The sequence below is a fragment of the Balaenoptera physalus genome (genome assembly GCF_965194825.1).
Source record: "Balaenoptera physalus genome assembly, chromosome: 6".
NCBI classification, from domain to species: domain Eukaryota; kingdom Metazoa; phylum Chordata; class Mammalia; order Artiodactyla; family Balaenopteridae; genus Balaenoptera; species Balaenoptera physalus.
This window is the reverse complement of record NC_138885.1, coordinates 129,664,963-129,679,099: the sequence shown is the minus strand read 5'-3', so window position 1 is coordinate 129,679,099 and position 14,137 is coordinate 129,664,963. Positions and strand designations below refer to the sequence as shown.

Here is a 14,137-nt window from a genome sequence, read left to right as displayed (position 1 = left end):
AGCTCCTCCCACATGGGTCATCTTTTGGATGTGGCTCCTGGAAAAGCAGTGTGTACAATTTCAGGACAATATCCCTGGCAGATTACATTTTCCAAGGATAGTTATGGCAATATCTTCCACCCCTCCTGCTCCTCCGCAATGTAACTTTGCCACATCTGCCCTTGAGACGCGGGGTCCCTGTCCCCCCACCCCCAAATCAGGGTGGGCTTGTGACTGTTTCAACCGATAAAGAAACTTCTTTTTTTTTTTTTTTTAAACTAGCCAAGTTTTTTTTTTGTTTTTGTTTTTTAATTTTTTTTGGCTGTGTTGGGTCTTCGTTTTCTGTGCGAGGGCTTTCTCTAGTTCTGGCAAGCGGGAGCCACTCTTCATCGCGGTGTGCGGGCCTCTCACTATCGCGGCCTCTCTTGTTGCGGAGCACAGGCTCCAGACGCGCAGGCTCAGTAATTGTGGCTCACGGGCCTAGTTGCTCCGCGGCATGTGGGATCTTCCCAGACCAGGGCTCGAACCCGTGTCCCCTGCATTAGCAGGCAGATTTTCAACCACTGTGCCACCAGGGAAGCCCAATAAATAAGCTTCTGAGCGTTCTGGAACACTTGTCCTCGGAGCCCTGAGCCACCACGTACATCGTCCAGTTAAGCCAAGGCTGCCATGCTGGAGAAGCCACACGCAGGCACTCCAGGGCACGTCCCAGCTGAGTGCCAGCTATCAGCACCGTGACAGCTCAGGTGTCAGCAGTGGGACTGAGCCACAGGGCACGTCCAGCCTGGCCGACATCTGACTGTGTCCACATGAGAAGCCGCAAACCAGAACTGCTCAACTGAGCCCTTTCCGAGTTCCAGATCCACTAAATCGTGCGCAAAACTAAAGGACTATTTTAAGCCGCTAAGTTTGGGGGTGATTTGTTACACAGCCATAGTAAAGAGAATATGCGTGTATGCAAGTGAAATCCTAAAGTTGCACAATCTCAGACTTTTCATCCTTGGCATAATTATTTCTCTTCTGCTATTTCATACACTGTGTGTGTGGATGCCAGACCACGATGTCATGAGCTGACCGCCTTCAGGAGGCTGAAAAGGGAACATTGGCGGGAAGTCCACCTCCCAAGGCTGATTTGGCTCAGCCTGCAACAAGACGGAATGCCCTGATTTTCGAGTGTGGACCTCATAAGTGAGCAGAAAAGAGGCAAGTACCCAGGTCATGTGGTTTGAAAGGTAATTACCTCTAAAGCCCTTTACCTTCATACCAACTATCTCTTCCACCAAACTATAAAAGTGTGTGGGATTCTACCATCAGAAATTAGGTCCTTGGGGTTATCTGAATTTTTAGTTTTCCGATAAAGTGGTAGAAAAAAGAAAACCAAGAAAGCGAATGCAACTTAACATAAAAAGGAACATTCTAGAATTAAAGAGCTGGTGAGTATTAGGAAGTGAGCTCTCTGTCATACAAGGTTTTCAAGAACTGGTCACCTACAGGAGACGTAAACAGCGTTAGGTTGGATCAGGAATTGGCAAGCTTCATCTGTAAAGGAGTAAATAGTAAATATTTTTGGTTTTGTGGGTCATATGGTCTCTGTCACAACCTGTCAGCTCTGCCGTTCTTGCTTTTTTGTAGCGTGCACACACACACACACACACACACACATACACAATGTACAAACGAATGGGTGTTGTATTCTAACAAAACTTGATTTCCCAAAAATGGGTGTCAAGCTGGATTTCGCCCCGTTTGCTGACCCCTGGGTTTTTTTTTTTTCATTTTTTGGCCATGCCACACAGCATGTTCCCTGACCAGAGATCGAACCCACGCCCCCTGCATTGGAAGCATGGAGTCATAACCACTGGACTGCCAGGGAAGTCCTGACCCCTGGCTTAGATTAATCTCCAACATCTCTTTCAACCCTGAGAGTCTCTGATACATTAACTTTCAAAATGCCAACACCCCCAGTAGTGGTCTCTTAACAGTCTGAACTTGACCCTGGAATTAGTTCTCGATCTAGGCCCATGAGAATGGACATGGGTGGGCCCCAGGGATGGTCGGGGAGAGGTCAGTATGCAGAGGAGGGAAAAGGGCAAAGAAAACTCTGGTCCTGCTTGACCTTCAGAGTACAGATGACGTAAAATCAGAGAGGGTCCCTACATGGCCAGCTTCTGTTGGAACCCGTCTGCCCACAACCTCACCCCCGCCAGCAGACGGAGATCAGGGACAAGGAGGCGGCTACTTGCTTTAATCACTCCCATGTTGAAATGAATGACATCGATGCGTGCTCATAGCAGGCGTGAAAAAAAGGCCAATTTCATCACTCCAGTGGGGAGCCAAGTTGAAAGCCGAAGTCCAGTCCCTAGAGTCGGGCCTCCACTCAACCAGGAGAACCCGTTCTCTAAGAGGAACCGAGATGGAAGAGTAAAACAAGCCCTCAAAGCCTTAATAACGAGGAAAAAAATGAAGAGAATTTCAGAATTTTTTCCTTTGCCTTTTTTTATTCTTTCCCTCTACTGCCTTCATTCTATGCCATTCTGAACTGAGTACATTTCATAGAAATTATCCAAGGAGAACTTGTACATTTTAAGAAAAACAGAGCGCTCAGGATAACTACAAGGGTATTATTCACTTGTTAGAAATTAGAGGCAAAACCTTGTTCCCAGATGCCCAGGTGTCAGGCGGCTCGTCCTGAGTCGTGCTGGCCCCTTTTCTGCTGCCACTTCAGGTGCCACCTGAAGGTGCTAACGCGCATCGCAAAGGCTTGGCCACACAGCCACCCACCCACCAAAGGCTCCATCATCACCCAGACCCCAAGAAATCAGCCCCAGTGGGCTCTCCCGTGGGCTCCCTCCTTTGATGGTTTTATTCTTCCACTGCAATGGCTCTGGACCTCCAGATCTCCACACGGGGGAACCGCCCGGCATCTGGTCCCCAGCTCCCTGCCTCGTGGCTCTGCGCGACCAGGGCCCTGCGTGGGCCCCCGAGAGGAAGGGGCGCAGGAGAGAGCTTGTCTGGGCTGGGTTATTATCACATTCGCTTTTTTGCCTTCCCCTTTCTTGTTCGTCCTCACTGCGGGATGCGGAAGACAGAGGCATGCAAGCAGCCGGGCTTTTGTGGGGTGCAGTGTGTCCATGTGAGGGTACACGGGCCTCTCCTGCCTTGTCTAGTCCAGCATGCAGATCTCACCAGGACCTTTACACACAGCAGGTGCTCAAAACCTGTGGATTTGTAGCAAACGGTTTAACTCAGTACTTTTCAATGTCTAAATGCAGGATAATGAATAATAGCTAATTTGTGTAGCAAGCTTAGGTATCCCAGGAGTGCTTTTCAAAATATTTCATATCTGATAAGACAAGGTTACCCGCCTTGAGGGGGTCGTGGGTGGGGGAATGTTGTAGTGAAGGGCCAGGAAGCAGCTGTTTTCCTATTTGTCAACCATGATAGAAATATGCCAGCGTTTTAATTCCCTCTATGGTCATAGTGGGATTATTAGCTGAATACTAGCCTTGCTGTCCCCAAAATGAACTAGAAGGCAGTCTGGGACAGATGTGCCCTTGAGACTCATAATTTGGTATTATCTTCCCAATGTATGAAGAACTACTTCAGAAGGGCAAACGGTACCAAGTTCTCAGTCTCAGGACCTGGCTCGCTATGGAGCTTCTGATCACAGGAACCTCAGGCTGAGTGCTCAGGGCACGGCAGCCCCTTTATCTCACCCACTCCCTGCAGCTCACACTTTCCTGGCCTTGGCCTCGAGCCTCTGTTCAGGCTTCCCTAGCTGAGAGCCCTCCATGCCTCCCAGCAGCATCCGGTACTCTTGATACACTCATCTGATATCAGAACACCTGCCCTGGGCCTCATCCCCTCAGTTCTCTGCTCTGGAGGGGAAGAGCAGGAAGGGAGAGCTGGGCCACTGAATTGAGAACCCGTGGGCTCCAAAGACATTTGCTTGGTAACTTTGCCCTGGACTGTCCCTGTTCACAGATGTCATTTAAATTCTGAACCTCAGGTCTTGGTGCTGAGACTTCCTTTCCTTTCTTCTTCTCCGCAGTTCAAGAAACTTGCCCTGCAAGTCTCATCCCCTCCACGCTTCTCACACCTTTGGGTTCTCTGTTAAATTTAAACAAAACATAGGGAGTACCTTCTGCTGATCTGTGATGCTGTTGAAAATGCCCTGAGGCAAACTTCCTGACAGGAGTACACCCTTCTAATCCCCAAGACAGAGTTTTTCAAAGAAAAGGGGAGCAGAGAAGCCATGATTCTGGACTGAACAAGTAAAAAGATGTTTTCCCACAGCAACTGTTTTGCTGTCGGCAATTAGAGAAAGTTTGACTTCCGCAGAAGAAGCAGGACAAGATCAGCAAAGAGAGGAGGACTTCTGACTCATCCAAGCCTTCCTCGTGCCTTAGAAAGGCCCACTCTGTGCCTGGGGCCACCTGGAATCCACCACACAGGAGAGCCACGGAATCAATCACAGCAAGGCACACAGGCCACGTGTGAGTCAAGATCCTCGAACTTGCAAGGGATGGATCTCAACTCAAACTGGCTCAAGAGCACAAGTGGTTCATGTAATAGACAAACACAGAAGATTCTGGAAAGCATGGCTGGGCCCAGCTGCTCATATGAGGGCATCCTTTCTTTGTTTCTCAACTCTTGGCTCTGTTCTCTTTGTGCAGACTTTAACCTTAAATCACGTGCACACGCATTCCCCAATACTTCCACGAGGTAGGAAAAGTTTCCCCGAGTAGTGTGAGGCTTGGGTCCTACCAGCTCCGCGAGTCCGGCAGAGACCACCTCTTTCTAAACAAAGTGCTGGGCTTGGGGGTGATTGGCTTGGTTTGGGTCACAAGTTCATTCCTACACCAATTTCTATGGTCAGAGAGCAAGAATGCTCCAGTAGGTTGGGCCAGGATCCTGGAAGTGCAGCAGAACTCTCACCGGCAACAGCTCCCCAAGGGAACGCCAGGCTGCTGATGGCAGGGGAAGGAAGAGCAGATGCTGGGCAGGCGGCAACGGCAGAGGTGCTCTCCAGAGGACCAGAGGTATACAAGCCCGTTGGCACACAGAACAGGTCCTGGTCATTTGGATCTGAAGGAACTAGGTTGAGTGGAGTCAGGAAAAAGAGTAAAGAATTAGAAGGGATTCCAGGCTAAGGAAGGAAAAAGCACATGGAAACACGGAGGCATGAACTGAGGAAAATCCACTTTGCCTGGATCTCTGATGGCACAGAGATGTAGTAGGAGATGACACCAGAAGAGTGAGCTGGGCTCAGATCAAGGTCTTTAAACAGCCAGTTAGGGAGTTGGGATGCCTGTTCTTCAAGGCAGCTGTAGCCTGCAGGAACCAGGGGGTGCATCCCTGAGTTTTGTTTTGTTTTGTTTTTGTCTAGAAATATATACCCAACTGGAGGCTGCGTGATGTAGTGGTGAAGCGCAGGGACTCTGGAGACAAACTCCCTTGATCAAAATCCCAGCTGTGTGTACCTGGCAAGTTCCTGAACTTGTTCGTCCTCCTGTTTACTCACCTATAATTGGGGGAATAAAAGCATCTCCATTATGGAGGTGTTGTGAGGACTGAGTAACAGAGCACGTAGCGCGGTGATTACTCTTACGAGCCAGCACACACCAGTGGTCGACCGGTTGAGTGGCACCACCTACCAGCCACACTGCTGTGTGACCTACTTGATTCATGATGGGACCATCCCTCCAGTTCCACTGCTGTAACCAACTTTTTCAAACTCAATTAACTTAGTGTGCGTAGATTTGACTTCCCTCCTATAGCCCTTTGTTGGAAAGCTGATCAGAAGCTCTGCGTTCGTGGGCAGGAAAGGATGTGCCAGAGGGGGTGTTTTACTGGTCATGATTGGGTAGAAAGCCAACTTCTTCATCGGATACCCCCAAAACATCATTATTTGCAAATTATTCTTCTTGGGCCCATTCAGTTTCTCCAAAGGAAGTTTCATCATGTCTCCTGTTTGAGAAATATGATCCAGACCACTGGTGTGTGGGGGGCAGAGCAGGTGAAAGGTGCTGGGGGGGTCTCACCGTTCAGTGAGCAGAATGCACCCCTTCCCGCTCTCTGCCGCAGCCCCACTTTCTGTCCTGCCTGCACCCACATCTAGTTCAATTTCTCCAGAAAATAACCCCACTGTGGGTTGGGAGATGGGCAGTTCCCTGGCTAAGTGTCTGATCCAATTAGTCTGGAGTGTGGTTTGACCATCTGGGATTTTTTAAAACTCCCAGGTGATTCTAACATTCAGCCAATGCTTGAAACCACTGCCTTAAAGTAACACGTCCCAAATGTCAGTTATTTGCCTACCATCTTGCTGAACGATGATCTACTTACAATTTTCTTTAAATGAATTTGTCTTTTAACTTAAACTTTATTTTCAAAGGAAGTGTCATATCATTAGTGTAAATGGAAAACAAGTCTACCCCTTGCCAAGACCAACCTAAACGTATAAAAGAACAATGCAACCCTCTCCTCGCTCCCCTCAGCCTCCTTTGTTTTACTTTATAACACTTGTCACCACCTGAAATAGTGCATATTTTATTCTCCCCTAGAATATAGGCTCCATGAGCGCAGAGGCTCCTGTCGGCTTTGCCCAGGGTAGCATTCTGCATCACCTGAAACTAAACTGGCACAGTGTAAGCTCTCAGTAACTCTTGTTAAATTAGTGCATAAATAAAGGAAGCCATAAATAAATAAATGAAAACAAACAAGGTTATTAATTCCAGCTAGATAGGGCTACTGCAGGATGACTACTAAGCCTGCAGCCTGCTCTCGCCCTTAATAAATCAGAGAGAGGTGTTAAAGACCTTTCTACTCCTAACTGAGACTTTCTCCTTGACTATTCAAAGGACTAAACAAGAATTGGACATGCATGTGTTTACTACTGATTTGTCAGCACCTAGAAACAGTGTCAGGCACCTTGTAAGAGCTCAATAATATTTTGTAATGCATGAAAGAGACTCAGTGTTAGCCATTGCTAGTCACTGCACGTTGAAAATCACCAGCGTTCCCGTCTCAATCTCTGGAAGGTATCGCCTCAAGTCATCCTGACAGACAGTCCTGATACCCAGGAAGCACATCCTCCTATTTTTGCAGCCAACACAACCTCTAGGAACAATGTCCCCCTCACTCCTCTCAGGTATATCCAAATTGAGGTGGGCCAGACCGTTGTTTCATCCTTCACATTGACAAACCTCTCTCCACGTGTTACCGAAAATGGGGTCTGGCTGCTCACCACTCAAAAGCCAATACTCGCGAGGCAAGGCTGGTGGAGAGGAAAGTTTGCTTTATTTCAGAGGCTGGCAACTGGGGGAGAGGGCGGACTCATGTCCAAAGGCCGACTCCCCCAGTTGCTGGCCTCCGAAATGAAGCGAACTTTCCTTTCCACCAACCTCTTCTCCCGAGTATTGGCTTCTGAGCAGTGAGCTGCCGGACCCCACTTTCGGCAACACATGGAGGTTTGAAACCACGTGAAGCGCGTTTGATGGTGTGGGGGTTTTTTTTCCTTTTTTTTTTTTAACCCCATGTATCCTAAAGACCCCACTGTCATTCAAGTGAGTATGACCCCAGGCTAGTTACACATCCAATACGATGCTGACCTCAACTACAGTGAAGCCCGTTAACCATGTTTCGTGTAAGAGCAGCTAAGTAACCAAAGTAACCCCCATCATTCAGTCTACTCACCCCAAGGCAAAAGCCATTGAGAGCTGGTTTTGGGATTGAACCAACCATTCATGACAAGAGTTTTGAAAGACAGCTCCCTCGTCTGGCCATCTTTGTCCCCATGGAGCTATTCACACAGTGAATTGGGAACCAGCACATGGCCTAGGTCGACATCTTTATTTAAACACCCTCCCCCATATTCCACCGGATTATCTCACCCCACAAGGGGAGAGGGGACCACAGTAAAGTACTTAAAGAACAATTCTGGGGGACGCTCTTTTCTGCAAATGTTCACCCCTCTCCACTGAGCAAGGTGCTCTCCTGCTCTGATTCACCCCATCCTGCTCCAGGGGCACAGGTGAGCTCACCTTCCACAATCTGAATGCACAATGAGGCTCTTAAAAGAGGCATGAGAGAGGCAGAGAGGGCAGGAGGAACCCAGGGGAACTGAGAGATATCACATCTGAGCAAAGGAAACTCCTTGTAGCTTTCCTGTATTTTCCAGGACTGCCTAAGATCTGAAACCAAAGGCTGGGAAACAGGAAAAGAAAAAGCCGTGAGATTAGCCACATTTTCCTGCAACACTGTTAATGAAGGTCACAAGAGCACTGTTTGATACTACAAGGAATTCAGCACCAAAAAAATTCAGTTAGAAAATAACATGCTACGTGCTACGTGCCAGGCATTGTTCTAAGGACTTTACATACTTTCTAAATTCTTCTTTACTCCTAAATACTTCAGGGAGCATTTCCTAAAAACAAGGACATTCTCTTACATTACCACAGTAAATTTTTCAAAATAAAAAGTTTAACAAAGTTATAATACGGTTACCTAATCTCTGGCCCTGAATCAAATTTGGCCCGCTGTCCCACTCCAATTGGTAAAAGCAATCCAAGCATCACACGCTGCATTAAGTTGTCATGGTCTCTCTCATCTTTTTTACCCTGGACCGTTCCTGAATCTTCACTTATCTTTCATGGCGCTGACCTTCTTGAAGAGTACAGGCCCTGTTATTTTTTAGAATATCCCTTAATTCAGGTTTGTCTGATGCATCCTCACAATTAGATGTAGGTTATGTATTTTTTTTGTCAAGAGTCTCACAGAAAGGGATGCTGTGTGCTTAGTGCATCGCACTGGGAGGCATGGTGATTGACTTCATAGAGTCTAAGTCATTTAATACCTCACCACAATCCAAGGGGCTAATCTCCTCCTCCTCTCCCTCCCCCTCCCTTTCCTCCTCTTCTCCTCCTCCTCCTTCTTCTTCTTCCTCTTCTTCCCCTTCTCCTCCTCCTCCTCCTCCCCCTCCTCCTCCCCCTCCTCCTCTTTTCTTCTTGTTCCCATTTTACAGAAGATCACACTGAGATGTAGAGATGCTAAGTAACCTCATTAAAGGTGAAATAAGTGATGAAAGTTGGGATTTGAATCCAGGCAATGAGGCTCCAGGGTGTACGCTCTGAACCACTAATTTATGCCGCCTCTCCAAAGGCCTCTGCTGGAAGGCAGTTTTCCCTCAGAGGTGGCATGGGTTTCAATGACACCATTAACACAACGTTAGAAACAAGTCTCCTAATTATATGCCAAGCACTGTGCCAACACGGTGCTTTACATGCATCGTCTTATTTAATGCTTTCAGTGTCCCTTTGATGTAGTTCTGCCAGCATACCCGCTCCAGGGTGAATGCACAGGCTCCACAGAGCAGAGGGGAGGAGCGGGGCTTCCAGCTCGGGCCTGACCTCACCACCTGGATGCCTAAGCTCTTGGTGCTCTTAGCTCCTGCCACGCATGCTCTGCTGCTTTGCAACCAGGAAGAGGACAGCTCCTGCATTTTCATAACCACTGGTTACACAGTCCTAAGAGTTTCCTAACGCTGGCCTTTGGCCTTCACAATACAGTGAAATCATCTGATCCTCTCTGGCGGAGGAGCCAGGGTAGGTCCAGCTGGGGGACTGGTCTGGGGCTGGAAGATCCACCAGTGTCTCGGAAAGAGCACCGGAAGTTCAACTTGTTCTCAAGGTGAAGAGAAAACTGGAGACTTGAGACACAAGGCCAGGTCAACATGAGCAAGAGTCAGGAGGAAAGTCCAAGTCAAGGGCAAGACAGAGCAAAGAGGTCCAAGAACATTGTTACAATAGCTGCAGCCCATTCTGATTCATCTCTGGCTAATAGGTTTCCTAGGTTTATCTGTCCAGCTTAAAGGTACAGGGTAGAAGTATAAGAAATCCACCAAAAATGATCATAGAAAAGAGAACCATCTTCCTCCTATGTAAAATAGAAGAACCTGCTTACTGATTCTCCCTTAAACTATCCATACATTGTTCTTCACTAGCTTGCACTAATTTTACTAGATAACATGTTTGTCCCACAAATGATGAGACATGGTTCAAGTACTTCTCCCAAACTCCTTTCCTCTTAAATTTAGGGCATTCACATCTCATGTCTTCAACTGCTTTCATCACAACCATTTGCTCCTGCAAATAAAGGTACAGTGAGGTCGTGACTGACAAGAAAAAATGTTAGGTCTTTCTCATCCAGACTCAGTCCTATTTATTGATGACCTTCTCAAAGATTATGATGTGGAGTTGACTTCTGAATGTTAAGCATGCTTGTTTAATGCCAATGATCTATTTTTGAACACTCAAAATATTTTTAAAATAGTATAAGTTGCAAGTGTGCTCTGTTTCATGGGAAATAAAATTTAACTCCTGTTTATATACTGATATATAAACATATCAGTATATGAGGATTCTTGTAGCCTCAGAAGGATTCACTGCATTTCCATTAGTGAATACTCCAACAGCATTTAAAATTAGATTTGATCTACATGACACTTTTCAGGAAAATGGGTATTAAATAAAAGAAGAAAAACCTATAGGTGCAAGAAAAAGCCATAATCATTTGCTAGTATCACTGATTTCATAAAAAATTTTTAAAATAATTTATAATATTAGCCAACAAAACTATAATACAACCCCCATGAACCAAGCATTACTTCTTTTAGGACATGTGTGAGAAAATGTTTCATTTCCAAGTTAGTGGCAGAACTGGAGTTTTAGACTTTGTACTTTTATGAAAGCATATGCTACTACATGAGGATATTGGTTATTTTCATCAGAAAGAAAAATGTAACAAACTTGGAAGACTAATGTAAGGACAGGAGCATGTTGCTAATCTTGCTATGTATCGCTTCACCCTTGATGGGTTCTTTGAATTTGAAGCCAAGGTAAATGTAAGCTTGTAACTACCCCTGCAGGCAGGAGAAGTTTTGTAGGTGCTTTGGGATGAAGTCTGGGGAAGTCCTAGACCAGGAAGAAAATCCTGAAGTGCTTGGGATTTCTCTTACATCCTGCTTGTTATAAACACCCCTTTAGAAAAGCAAATGGGCTCCTCGTGCAATCTCATGAACTAGACCTGCAAGAAAACACAAGGGCTCTGTTGCAGCATGTCAATCAGACAGGTATGTGCGGGCAGCGAGACCAAGGGTGAGGCTGCAGGAACCCGAAGCAGAACATAGGCTGATGAACTTAAAACTAATACGCTTTTCTATTGATATGCATTAGACAAATGTATAACTGGAACATCACAACCACGATTTTATGGACAATATTGCTTAAGATGAGGCTAAGGAAGGTATTTATTTATTTATTATAAAATATTGGCTATATTCCCTGTGGTGCACAATATATCTTTGTAGCTTATTTTATACGTAGTAGTTTGTACCTCTTAATCCTCTACCCCTATTTTGCCCCTCCACCCCCAACTAGTAATCACTAGTTTGTTCTCTATGAGTCTGTTTCTGTTTTGCTACGTACATTCGTTTTATTTTTTAGATTCCACATATAAGTGGTAACATACAGTATTTGTCTTTCTCTGTCTGACTTATTTTACTAAGCATAATACTCTCCAGGTTCATCCATTTTGTTGCAAATGGCAAAATCTCATTCATTTTTATGCCTGAGTAGTATTCCATTGTATATATATATACCACATCTTCTTTATCCATTCATCTGTTGATAGACACTTAGGTTGTTTCCATATCTTGGCTTTTTAAAATAACACTACTATGAACATTGGGGTGCATGTATCTTTTAGAATTGGGGTTTCCATTTTCTTCGGATATATGCCCAGGAGCGGAATTGCTGGATCATATGGTAATTCTATTTTTAGTTTTTTGAGGAGCCTTCATGCTGTTTTCCACAGTGGCTTCCCCAATTTGCATTCGCCCCAACAGTGTACAAGGATTCCCCTTTCTCCACATCCTTGCCAACATCTGTTATTTGGGGTCTTTTTGATGAGAGCCATTCTGACAGGTGTGAAGTGACATCTCATTGGGTTTTGATTTGCATTTCTCTGATGATTAATGATGTTGAGCATATTTTCATGTGTCTGTTGGCCATCCATATGTCTTCTTTGGAAATATATCTATTCATGTCTTCTGCCCATTTTTTGAGTTGTTCGTTTTTTGATATTGAGTTGTATGAGCTGTTTATATTAATATACTGATATTAGCTGTTAATATACTGATATTAACCCCTTATCAGTCGCAAATATTTTCTCCCATTCAGTAGGTTGTCTTTTCATTTTGTCCATGGTTTCCTTTGTTGTGCAAAAGCTTTTAATTAAGTAGAAGGTACTTAAAGAACAGAGTTAATTAATTCATTGTATCTTGGACTTCAGGTACATAGAAGTGGATTCATTATGCTTAGATTATAACTCATTCTCAGCACTGGTTCATATATAGTCCACTCCAGTAATTTTGGTGAAGGTGGGGTAGGGAGACTTTTCATTTTTTATTTTTTGCAATTCAATGGTTTTTCATAGATTTGCACAACCATCACCAAAATCACTTCTAGAACATTCCATAACCCTAAACAAGCCCTGTAACCATTAGCAGTCACTCTCTATTTCCTCCCCTACATCCCCAACCTAGGTACCAGTAACCCACTTTCTGTCTGTATGTACCTATTCTGGACACTTTGTATAATTGAATCATACAGTATGTGGTATTTTGTGACTGACCTCGTTTACTTAGCATAATGTTTTCAAGACTCATCCGTGTTGTAGCATGTATCAGTACTGCATTTATTTTTATTGCTGAATAAAGTTCTATTATATGGGTATATCTCATTTTATTTATCCATTCATTAGTTGCCAGACATTTGGGTTGTTTCCATTTTTTGACTATTATGAAGAATGTTGCTGTGAACATTTGTGTACAAGATTTTGAGTGGATGTATGTTTTCATTACTCTTGGGCATATACCTTGGAATGGAAATGCTGTGCCATATGGTAATTCTACGTTTAAACTTTTGAGGAATTGCCAAACTGTTTTCCACAGCAAAGTATACGAGGGTTCCAGTTTCCCCGCATCCTCACCAGCACATATGGGTCAAGTTGACACATAAAATTAACCATCACAGTCTACTGCATTAAGCTTGCAGGGGTGTGGGCGGGCTGCCTTCTACACTGAGAGATGGGCGGAATGATGGTCTGGGGTAACCATGTGGTTCTAGGTCATGTTCGTATCTGAATTGGCTATAAAAATGGGACAGTCAAGGTGGCACTTTAGTGTATTACTCTAACACCTTCAATATTCTGTGCTAGAACTTCCTCAAAAGCTGATTTTCTCCCACTCTCTGCTTAATCCACACCATTAAGGCAACAAATTTAAGGCAAAGATTGTCCACATCCTTAGTTGCACCCCAACTCCAACATGGAGTTATGAAATCAGTTGAATGCATGATAAAAAACTAAGAGGAAAGGCTTTTAGAAGCAGCACTTGAATCATTTTATCTTCTTAAGGGACAAGGTTATTACCTGATACAATTAAGTTAAAAGTGAGATTACTATTGTGGAACAATATGTAATTTGCCTAGAAATCAAGAGGTGATGTCAGGGTCTTGTACCTCAGATACCTGAAAAATGTTCAGTGCTTGTCTTCTACATTCTAATGTACAATGGGTTTCTATTCATTTAACCCAGACACACCAACCGGTGACTCACAGATAGGAGGTTCCTTTGCTCCAGGTCTGCTCTCAACCTACCTGTGTCAACAAGAGACTGTCAGGCAGGTAAGAGCAATGAAAGTTGTGAAGACAAAATGATTTCTTAGAAAAGCCCTCTATGGGAAATGAAATCAGTGTCTTGAAGAGACATCTGCACTCCCATGTTCATTGCAGCATTATTTACAAAAGCTAAAATACAGAAACAACCTGTGTCCACTGATGGATGAATGGATAAAGAAACTGTGATATATACACAATGGAATATTATTCAGCTATAAAAAAAGAAGGAAATTCTGCTACTTGTGACGACGCAGATGAACCTGGAGGACATTATGGTAAGTGAAATAAGCCAGGCAGTGAAAGGCAAATACTGTATGATCTCACTCATATGTAGAATCTAAAAAAAAAAAAAAAAGTTGAACTCATTGAAACAGAGAGTAGAATGGTGGTTGCCAGGGTCTAGGGGGTGGGAGAAATAGGGA

General features: G+C 44.6%; 1 protein-coding gene across 2 annotated transcripts in view; it reads left to right on the top strand.

Annotated features, from left to right (window-relative positions):
- Positions 1-8,169: 8,169 nt before the first annotated feature.
- Positions 8,170-14,137, top strand: part of SLC16A14 (solute carrier family 16 member 14) — a 39,933-nt gene continuing 33,965 nt past the window's right edge. The window contains exons 1-2 of one of the 2 annotated variants that reach the window (XM_082466434.1): positions 8,170-11,280; positions 13,633-13,990. The gene's annotated coding sequence lies outside the window, so the exon portion shown is untranslated. The remainder of the gene's footprint in view (positions 11,281-13,632; positions 13,991-14,137) is intronic. The other variant, XM_082466435.1, reaches the window with a different exon arrangement.